Source organism: Pseudophryne corroboree, chromosome 1, assembly GCF_028390025.1.
Source record: "Pseudophryne corroboree isolate aPseCor3 chromosome 1, aPseCor3.hap2, whole genome shotgun sequence".
Taxonomy (NCBI): Eukaryota; Metazoa; Chordata; class Amphibia; order Anura; family Myobatrachidae; genus Pseudophryne; species Pseudophryne corroboree.
Genome location: NC_086444.1, coordinates 811,134,772 through 811,146,953, shown reverse-complemented (window position 1 = coordinate 811,146,953; position 12,182 = coordinate 811,134,772). Strand labels below are relative to the sequence as shown.

The window sequence follows — 12,182 nt, the reverse complement described above, 5'->3', positions numbered from 1 at the left end:
TTCCAGTGGGATGATGGCTATATCTTTTTTATTTACGTGGGATGATCACGTTTTTAGCGCAGATATACATACCTGGGACTGTTTTCTATGCATTTCCGGTGGGATGATGGCTATATCTTTTTTATTTACGTGGGATGATCACGTTTTTAGCGCAGATATACATACCTGGGACTGTTTTCTATGCGTTTCCAGTGGGATGATGGCTATATCTTTTGTATTTACGTGGGATGATCACGTTTTTAGCGCAGATATACATACCTGGGACAGTTTTCTATGCGTTTCCAGTGGGATGATGGCTATATCTTTTTTATTTACGTGGGATGATCACGTTTTTAGCGCAGATATACATACCTGGGACTGTTTTCTATGCGTTTCCGGTGGGATGATGGCTATATCTTTTTTATTTACGTGGGATGATCACGTTTTTAGCGCAGATATACATACCTGGGACTGTTTTCTATGCGTTTCCAGTGGGATGATGGCTATATCTTTTTTATTTACGTGGGATGATCACGTTTTTAGCGCAGATATACATACCTGGGACTGTTTTCTATGCGTTTCCGGTGGGATGATGGCTATATCTATGGTATTTACGTGGGATGATCACGTTTTTAGCGCAGATATACATACCTGGGACAGTTTTCTATGCGTTTCCAGTGGGATGATGGCTATATCTTTTTTATTTACGTGGGATGATCACGTTTTTAGCGCAGATATACATACCTGGGACTGTTTTCTATGCGTTTCCGGTGGGATGATGGCTATATCTTTTGTATTTACGTGGGATGATCACGTTTTTAGCGCAGATATACATACCTGGGACAGTTTTCTATGCGTTTCCAGTGGGATGATGGCTATATCTTTTTTATTTACGTGGGATGATCACGTTTTTAGCGCAGATAGACATACCTGGGACTGTTTTCTATGCGTTTCCAGTGGGATGATGGCTATATCTTTTTTATTTACGTGGGATGATCACGTTTTTAGCGCAGATATACATACCTGGGACTGTTTTCTATGCATTTCCGGTGGGATGATGGCTATATCTTTTGTATTTACGTGGGATGATCACGTTTTTAGCGCAGATATACATACCTGGGACAGTTTTCTATGCGTTTCCGGTGGGATGATGGCTATATCTTTTGTATTTACGTGGGATGATCACGTTTTTAGCGCAGATATATATACCTGGGACTGTTTTCTATGCGTTTCCAGTGGGATGATGGCTATATCTTTTGTATTTACGTGGGATGATCACGTTTTTAGCGCAGATATATATACCTGGGACTGTTTTCTATGCGTTTCCGGTGGGATGATGGCTATATCTTTTTTATTTACGTGGGATGATCACGTTTTTAGCGCAGATATACATACCTGGGACAGTTTTCTATGCGTTTCCAGTGGGATGATGGCTATATATTTTTTATTTACGTGGGATGATCACGTTTTTAGCGCAGATATACATACCTGGGACTGTTTTCTATGCGTTTCCAGTGGGATGATGGCTAAATCTTTTGTATTTACGTGGGATGATCACGTTTTTAGCGCAGATATATATACCTGGGACTGTTTTCTATGCGTTTCCAGTGGGATGATGGCTATATCTTTTTTATTTACGTGGGATGATCACGTTTTTAGCGCAGATATTCATACCTGGGACAGTTTTCTATGCGTTTCCAGTGGGATGATGGCTATATCTTTTGTATTTACATGGGATGATCATGTTTTTAGCGCAGATATACATACCTGGGACTGTTTTCTATGCGTTTCCAGTGGGATGATGGCTATATCTTTTTTATTTACGTGGGATGATCACGTTTTTAGCGCAGATATACATACCTGGGACAGTTTTCTATGCGTTTCCGTTGGAATGATGGCTATATCTTTTTTATTTACGTGGGATGTATATCTGCGCTAAAAACGTGATCATCCCACGTAAATAAAAAAGATATAGCCATCATCCCACTGGAAACGCATAGAAAACAGTCCCAGGTATGTATATCTGCGCTAAAAACGTGATCATCCCACGTAAATAAAAAAGATATAGCCATCATCCCACTGGAAACGCATAGAAAACAGTCCCAGGTATGTATATCTGCGCTAAAAACTAGTGATGAGCGGATTCAGTTTTACTCGGTTTTACTCGGTTCTCAAAACAGCATCTTATTGGCTCACGGATGTCACGTGTTTTGGATAGCCAATAAGATGCCGTTTTGAGAACCGAGTAAAACCGAGTAAAACCGAACCTCGCTCATCACTACTAAAAACGTGATCATCCCACGTAAATAAAAAAGATATAGCCATCATCCCAACGGAAACGCATAAAAAACAGTCCCAGGTATGTATATCTGCGCTAAAAACGTGATCATCCCACGTAAATAAAAAAGATATAGCCATCATCCCACTGGAAACGCATAGAAAACAGTCCCAGGTACATATATCTGCGCTAAAAACGTGATCATCCCACGTAAATACAAAAGATATAGCCATCATCCCACTGGAAACGCATAGAAAACAGTCCCAGTTATGTATATCTGCGCTAAAAACGTGATCATCCCACGTAAATAAAAAAGATATAGCCATCATCCCACTGGAAACGCATAGAAAACAGTCCCAGGTATGTGTATCTGCGCTAAAAACGTGATCATCCCACGTAAATAAAAAAGATATAGCCATCATCCCAACGGAAACGCATAAAAAACAGTCCCAGGTATGTATATCTGCTCTAAAAACGTGATCATCCCACGTAAATAAAAAAGATATAGCCATCATCCCACTGGAAACGCATAAAAACAGTCCCAGGTATGTATATCTGCGCTAAAAACTTGATCATCCCACGTAAATAAAAAAGATATAGCCATCATCCCACTGGAAACGCATAGAAAACAGTCCCAGGTATATATATCTGCGCTAAAAACGTGATCATCCCACGTAAATACAAAAGATATAGCCATCATCCCACTGGAAACGCATAGAAAACTGTCCCAGGTATGTCTATCTGCGCTAAAAACGTGATCATCCCACGTAAATAAAAAAGATATAGCCATCATCCCACTGGAAACGCATAGAAAACAGTCCCAGGTATGTATATCTGCGCTAAAAACGTGATCATCCCACGTAAATAAAAAAGATATAGCCATCATCCCACTGGAAACGCATAGAAAACAGTCCCAGGTATGTATATCTGCGCTAAAAACGTGATCATCCCACGTAAATACAAAAGATATAGCCATCATCCCACCGGAAACGCATAGAAAACAGTCCCTGGTATGTATATCTGCGCTAAAAACGTGATCATCCCACGTAAATAAAAAAGATATAGCCATCATCCCACTGGAAACGCATAGAAAACTCCCAGGTATATATATCTGCGCTAAAAACGTGATCATCCCACGTAAATAAAAAAGATATAGCCATCATCCCACTGGAAACGCATAGAAAACAGTCCCAGGTATATATATCTGCGCTAAAAACGTGATCATCCCACGTAAATACAAAAGATATAGCCATCATCCCAACGGAAACGCATAGAAAACAGTCCCAGGTATGTATATCTGCGCTAAAAACTTGATCATCCCACGTAAATAAAAAAGATATAGCCATCATCCCACTGGAAACGCATAGAAAACAGTCCCAGGTATGTATATCTGCGCTAAAAACGTGATCATCCCACGTAAATAAAAAATATATAGCCATCATCCCACTGGAAACGCATAGAAAACAGTCCCAGGTATGTATATCTGCGCTAAAAACTTGATCATCCCACGTAAATAAAAAAGATATAGCCATCATCCCACTGGAAACGCATAGAAAACTGTCCAGGTATGTCTATCTGCGCTAAAAACGTGATCATCCCACGTAAATAAAAAATATATAGCCATCATCCCACTGGAAACGCATAGAAAACAGTCCCAGGTATGTATATCTGCGCTAAAAACGTGATCATCCCACGTAAATACAAAAGATATAGCCATCATCCCACTGGAAACGCATAGAAAACAGTCCCAGGTATGTATATCTGCGCTAAAAACTTGATCATCCCACGTAAATAAAAAAGATATAGCCATCATCCCACTGGAAACGCATAGAAAACAGTCCCAGGTATATATATCTGCGCTAAAAACGTGATCATCCCACGTAAATACAAAAGATATAGCCATCATCCCACTGGAAACGCATAGAAAACTGTCCCAGGTATGTCTATCTGCGCTAAAAACGTGATCATCCCACGTAAATAAAAAAGATATAGCCATCATCCCACTGGAAACGCATAGAAAACAGTCCCAGGTATGTATATCTGCGCTAAAAACGTGATCATCCCATGTAAATAAAAAAGATATAGCCATCATCCCACTGGAAACGCATAGAAAACAGTCCCAGGTATGTATATCTGCGCTAAAAACGTGATCATCCCATGTAAATAAAAAAGATATAGCCATCATCCCACTGGAAACGCATAGAAAACAGTCCCAGGTATGTATATCAGCGCTAAAAACGTTTTTAGCGCAGATATACATACCTGGGACTGTTTTCTATGCGTTTCCGGTGGGATGATGGCTATATCTATGGTATTTACGTGGGATGATCACGTTTTTAGCGCAGATATACATACCTGGGACAGTTTTCTATGCGTTTCCCGTGGGATGATGGCTATATCTTTTTTATTTACGTGGGATGATCACGTTTTTAGCGCAGATATACATACCTGGGACTGTTTTCTATGCGTTTCCGGTGGGATGATGGCTATATCTTTTTTATTTACGTGGGATGATCACGTTTTTAGCGCAGATATACATACCTGGGACTGTTTTCTATGCGTTTCCGGTGGGATGATGGCTATATCTTTTGTATTTACGTGGGATGATCACGTTTTTAGCGCAGATATACATACCTGGGACAGTTTTCTATGCGTTTCCAGTGGGATGATGGCTATATCTTTTTTATTTACGTGGGATGATCACGTTTTTAGCGCAGATAGACATACCTGGGACTGTTTTCTATGCGTTTCCAGTGGGATGATGGCTATATCTTTTTTATTTACGTGGGATGATCACGTTTTTAGCGCAGATATACATACCTGGGACTGTTTTCTATGCATTTCCGGTGGGATGATGGCTATATCTTTTGTATTTACGTGGGATGATCACGTTTTTAGCGCAGATATACATACCTGGGACAGTTTTCTATGCGTTTCCGGTGGGATGATGGCTATATCTTTTGTATTTACGTGGGATGATCACGTTTTTAGCGCAGATATATATACCTGGGACTGTTTTCTATGCGTTTCCAGTGGGATGATGGCTATATCTTTTGTATTTACGTGGGATGATCACGTTTTTAGCGCAGATATATATACCTGGGACTGTTTTCTATGCGTTTCCGGTGGGATGATGGCTATATCTTTTTTATTTACGTGGGATGATCACGTTTTTAGCGCAGATATACATACCTGGGACAGTTTTCTATGCGTTTCCAGTGGGATGATGGCTATATATTTTTTATTTACGTGGGATGATCAAGTTTTTAGCGCAGATATACATACCTGGGACTGTTTTCTATGCGTTTCCAGTGGGATGATGGCTATATCTTTTTTATTTACGTGGGATGATCACGTTTTTAGCGCAGATATACATACCTGGGACTGTTTTCTATGCGTTTCCAGTGGGATGATGGCTAAATCTTTTGTATTTACGTGGGATGATCACGTTTTTAGCGCAGATATATATACCTGGGACTGTTTTCTATGCGTTTCCAGTGGGATGATGGCTATATCTTTTTTATTTACGTGGGATGATCACGTTTTTAGCGCAGATATACATACCTGGGACAGTTTTCTATGCGTTTCCAGTGGGATGATGGCTATATCTTTTGTATTTACATGGGATGATCATGTTTTTAGCGCAGATATACATACCTGGGACTGTTTTCTATGCGTTTCCAGTGGGATGATGGCTATATCTTTTTTATTTACGTGGGATGATCACGTTTTTAGCGCAGATATACATACCTGGGACAGTTTTCTATGCGTTTCCGTTGGAATGATGGCTATATCTTTTTTATTTACGTGGGATGATCACATTTTTAGCACAGATATACATACCTTGGACTGTTTTTTATGCGTTTCCGTTGGGATGATGGCTATATCTTTTTTATTTACGTGGGATGTATATCTGCGCTAAAAACGTGATCATCCCACGTAAATAAAAAAGATATAGCCATCATCCCACTGGAAACGCATAGAAAACAGTCCCAGGTATGTATATCTGCGCTAAAAACGTGATCATCCCACGTAAATAAAAAAGATATAGCCATCATCCCACTGGAAACGCATAGAAAACAGTCCCAGGTATGTATATCTGCGCTAAAAACTAGTAATGAGCGGATTCGGTTTTACTCGGTTTTACTCGGTTCTCAAAACAGCATCTTATTGGCTCACGGATGTCACGTGTTTTGGATAGCCAATAAGATGCCGTTTTGAGAACCGAGTAAAACCGAGTAAAACCGAACCTCGCTCATCACTACTAAAAACGTGATCATCCCACGTAAATAAAAAAGATATAGCCATCATCCCAACGGAAACGCATAAAAAACAGTCCCAGGTATGTATATCTGCGCTAAAAACGTGATCATCCCACGTAAATAAAAAAGATATAGCCATCATCCCACTGGAAACGCATAGAAAACAGTCCCAGGTACATATATCTGCGCTAAAAACGTGATCATCCCACGTAAATACAAAAGATATAGCCATCATCCCACTGGAAACGCATAGAAAACAGTCCCAGTTATGTATATCTGCGCTAAAAACGTGATCATCCCACGTAAATAAAAAAGATATAGCCATCATCCCACTGGAAACGCATAGAAAACAGTCCCAGGTATGTGTATCTGCGCTAAAAACGTGATCATCCCACGTAAATAAAAAAGATATAGCCATCATCCCAACGGAAACGCATAAAAAACAGTCCCAGGTATGTATATCTGCTCTAAAAACGTGATCATCCCACGTAAATAAAAAAGATATAGCCATCATCCCACTGGAAACGCATAAAAACAGTCCCAGGTATGTATATCTGCGCTAAAAACTTGATCATCCCACGTAAATAAAAAAGATATAGCCATCATCCCACTGGAAACGCATAGAAAACAGTCCCAGGTATATATATCTGCGCTAAAAACGTGATCATCCCACGTAAATACAAAAGATATAGCCATCATCCCACTGGAAACGCATAGAAAACTGTCCCAGGTATGTCTATCTGCGCTAAAAACGTGATCATCCCACGTAAATAAAAAAGATATAGCCATCATCCCACTGGAAACGCATAGAAAACAGTCCCAGGTATGTATATCTGCGCTAAAAACGTGATCATCCCACGTAAATAAAAAAGATATAGCCATCATCCCACTGGAAACGCATAGAAAACAGTCCCAGGTATGTATATCTGCGCTAAAAACGTGATCATCCCACGTAAATACAAAAGATATAGCCATCATCCCACCGGAAACGCATAGAAAACAGTCCCTGGTATGTATATCTGCGCTAAAAACGTGATCATCCCACGTAAATAAAAAAGATATAGCCATCATCCCACTGGAAACGCATAGAAAACTCCCAGGTATATATATCTGCGCTAAAAACGTGATCATCCCACGTAAATAAAAAAGATATAGCCATCATCCCACTGGAAACGCATAGAAAACAGTCCCAGGTATATATATCTGCGCTAAAAACGTGATCATCCCACGTAAATACAAAAGATATAGCCATCATCCCAACGGAAACGCATAGAAAACAGTCCCAGGTATGTATATCTGCGCTAAAAACTTGATCATCCCACGTAAATAAAAAAGATATAGCCATCATCCCAACGGAAACGCATAGAAAACAGTCCCAGGTATGTATATCTGCGCTAAAAACGTGATCATCCCACGTAAATAAAAAAGATATAGCCATCATCCCACTGGAAACGCATAGAAAACAGTCCCAGGTATATATATCTGCGCTAAAAACTTGATCATCCCACGTAAATAAAAAAGATATAGCCATCATCCCACTGGAAACGCATAGAAAACTGTCCAGGTATGTCTATCTGCGCTAAAAACGTGATCATCCCACGTAAATAAAAAATATATAGCCATCATCCCACTGGAAACGCATAGAAAACAGTCCCAGGTATGTATATCTGCGCTAAAAACGTGATCATCCCACGTAAATACAAAAGATATAGCCATCATCCCACTGGAAACGCATAGAAAACAGTCCCAGGTATGTGTATCTGCGCTAAAAACGTGATCATCCCACGTAAATAAAAAAGATATAGCCATCATCCCAACGGAAACGCATAGAAAACAGTCCCAGGTATGTATATCTGCGCTAAAAACTTGATCATCCCACGTAAATAAAAAAGATATAGCCATCATCCCACTGGAAACGCATAGAAAACAGTCCCAGGTATATATATCTGCGCTAAAAACGTGATCATCCCACGTAAATACAAAAGATATAGCCATCATCCCACTGGAAACGCATAGAAAACTGTCCCAGGTATGTCTATCTGCGCTAAAAACGTGATCATCCCACGTAAATAAAAAAGATATAGCCATCATCCCACTGGAAACGCATAGAAAACAGTCCCAGGTATGTATATCTGCGCTAAAAACGTGATCATCCCACGTAAATAAAAAAGATATAGACATCATCCCACTGGAAACGCATAGAAAACAGTCCCAGGTATGTATATCTGCGCTAAAAACGTGATCATCCCACGTAAATAAAAAAGATATAGCCATCATCCCACTGGAAACGCATAGAAAACAGTCCCAGGTATGTATATCAGCGCTAAAAACGTGATCATCCCACGTAAATACAAAAGATATAGCCATCATCCCACTGGCAACGCATAGAAAACAGTCCACGGTATGTATATCTGCGCTAAAAACGTGATCATCCCACGTAAATAAAAAAGATATAGCCATCATCCCAACGGAAATGCATAAAAAACAGTCCCAGGTATGTATATCTGCTCTAAAAACGTGATCATCCCACGTAAATAAAAAAGATATAGCCATCATCCCACTGGAAACGCATAGAAAACAGTCCCAGGTATGTATATCTGCGCTAAAAATGTGATCATCCCACGTAAATAAAAAAGATATAGCCATCATCCCACTGGAAATGCATAGAAAACAGTCCCAGGTATGTATATCTGCGCTAAAAACGTGATCATCCCACGTAAATAAAAAAGATATAGCCATCATCCCACTGGAAACGCATAGAAAACAGTCCCAGGTATGTATATCTGCGCTAAAACGTTATCATCCCACGTAAATAAAAAAGACATAGCCATCATCCCACTGGAAACGCATAGAAAACAGTCCCAGGTATGTATATCTGCGCTAAAAACGTGATCATCCCACGTAAATAAAAAAGATATAGCCATCATCCCACTGGAAACGCATAGAAAACAGTCCCAGGTATGTATATCTGCGCTAAAAACGTGATCATCCCACGTAAATAAAAAAGATATAGCCATCATCCCACTGGAAACGATTAGAAAACAGTCCCAGGTATATATATCTGCGCTAAAAACGTGATCATCCCACGTAAATACAAAAGATATAGCCATCATCCCACTGGAAACGCATAGAAAACAGTCCCAGGTATGTGTATCTGCGCTAAAAACGTGATCATCCCACGTAAATAAAAAAGATATAGCCATCATCCCAACGGAAACGCATAGAAAACAGTCCCAGGTATGTATATCTGCGCTAAAAACGTGATCATCCCACGTAAATAAAAAAGATATAGCCATCATCCCACTGGAAACGCATAGAAAACAGTCCCAGGTATATATATCTGCGCTAAAAACGTGATCATCCCACGTAAATACAAAAGATATAGCCATCATCCCACTGGAAACGCATAGAAAACTGTCCCAGGTATGTCTATCTGCGCTAAAAACGTGATCATCCCACGTAAATAAAAAAGATATAGCAATCATCCCACTGGAAACGCATAGAAAACAGTCCCAGGTATGTATATCTGCGCTAAAAACGTGATCATCCCACGTAAATAAAAAAGACATAGCCATCATCCCACTGGAAATGCATAGAAAACAGTCCCAGGTATGTATATCTGCGCTAAAAACGTGATCATCCCACATAAATACAAAAGATATAGCCATCATCCCACTGGCAACGCATAGAAAACAGTCCCAGGTATGTATATCTGCGCTAAAAACGTGATCATCCCACGTAAATAAAAAAGATATAGCCATCATCCCACTGGAAACGCATAGAAAACAGTCCCAGGTATGTATATCTGCGCTAAAAATGTGATCATCCCACGTAAATAAAAAAGATATAGCCATCATCCCACTGGAAATGCATAGAAAACAGTCCCAGGTATGTATATCTGCGCTAAAAACGTGATCATCCCACGTAAATAAAAAAGATATAGCCATCATCCCACTGGAAACGCATAGAAAACAGTCCCAGGTATGTATATCTGCGCTAAAACGTTATCATCCCACGTAAATAAAAAAGATATAGCCATCATCCCACTGGAAACGCATAGAAAACAGTCCCAGGTATGTATATCTGCGCTAAAAACGTGATCATCCCACGTAAATAAAAAAGATATAGCCATCATCCCACTGGAAACGCATAGAAAACAGTCCCAGGTATGTGTATCTGCGCTAAAAACGTGATCATCCCACGTAAATAAAAAAGATATAGCCATCATCCCAACGGAAACGCATAGAAAACAGTCCCAGGTATGTATATCTGCGCTAAAAACTTGATCATCCCACGTAAATAAAAAAGATATAGCCATCATCCCAACGGAAACGCATAAAAAACAGTCCCAGGTATGTATATCTGCGCTAAAAACGTGATCATCCCACGTAAATAAAAAAGATATAGCCATCATCCCACTGGAAACGCATAGAAAACTGTCCCAGGTATGTCTATCTGCGCTAAAAATGTGATCATCCCACGTAAATAAAAAAGATATAGCCATCATCCCACTGGAAACGCATAGAAAACAGTCCCAGGTACATATATCTGCGCTAAAAACGTGATCATCCCACGTAAATACAAAAGATATAGCCATCATCCCACTGGAAACGCATAGAAAACTGTCCCAGGTATGTATATCTGCGCTAAAAACGCGATCATCCCACGTAAATAAAAAAGATATAGCCATCATCCCACTGGAAACGCATAGAAAACAGTCCCAGGTATACGGAAATGTGATTATCACGCGGTCATCCAATGTAAATTTTAATCGATTTTTATGCAGTTTATAAAAAAGAAATTAAGTGTACTTTAACACCTTATGCAATGGTATGTGTATGTGTACATATATTATACTATATAATAAATGTGGGATAATGTACTTTTTACTGCAAATTTATAAAGATATTAGAAGTCATTTTTCGGGCCTGACTTACATAAAATTTGATGTTATATGATGTTTTTTTGTTTGTTAATCTTTAAATTAAGTAAAAAATTCTGACATCTAGTGTCTTGGAGGTGAACTGCATGTAATCATCCCGATCATCCCTTTCTGTGATCATCCTTTTAGTACATCCCTCTTCCAGGGTCCCAGACTACAGCATTAGGCTGCAAGTTCAGTTGTTGAGCACTTATGCTCGAGTCACCTGTGTGTAATTACCATAGAATAAGCTGTGCTTTGCTCTGTAATTTACATGTAAATGTCAGTGCTACACTTTACCTCGCTAAACAGTCCTACTAAAAGAACCTCACCTCCCAGTCTTCCAACCCCTGGCGCCTCTTTGCCACCCTAAACTCTCTCCTCTGCCCACCCCACCTCGTCTCCCTTTCTCACTCTCTGCTCTTGACTTTAACACTTCACTTCCAAAATTGATTTCATACCTCAGGATGAGTTGGGGTCAGAATTCCGACGCCCGGATCCTGTCCGCCAGAATGACTGCTCCTTATCTCTTATGTCCTAGAGGATGCTGGGATCCACATTAGTACCATGGGGTATAGACGGGTCCACCAGGAGCCATTGGCACTTTAAGAGTTTGAGAGTGTGGGCTGGCTCCTCCCTCTATGCCCCTCCTACCAGACTCAGTTTAGAAAATGTGCCCTGAGGAGCCGGTCACAGCTAGGGGAGCTCTACAGGGCTTCTTTAGTAAAAATTTATTTTAGAG

General features: G+C 39.9%; 1 protein-coding gene across 1 annotated transcript in view; it reads right to left on the bottom strand.

The window, feature by feature from the left end:
- Window positions 1-11,923, bottom strand: part of TBCK (TBC1 domain containing kinase) — a 733,906-nt gene extending 721,983 nt beyond the window's left edge. Inside the window, exon 1 of the mRNA XM_063919248.1 lies at window positions 11,902-11,923. The gene's annotated coding sequence lies outside the window, so the exon portion shown is untranslated. The remainder of the gene's footprint in view (window positions 1-11,901) is intronic.
- Between the last annotated feature and the right edge of the window lie 259 nt (window positions 11,924-12,182).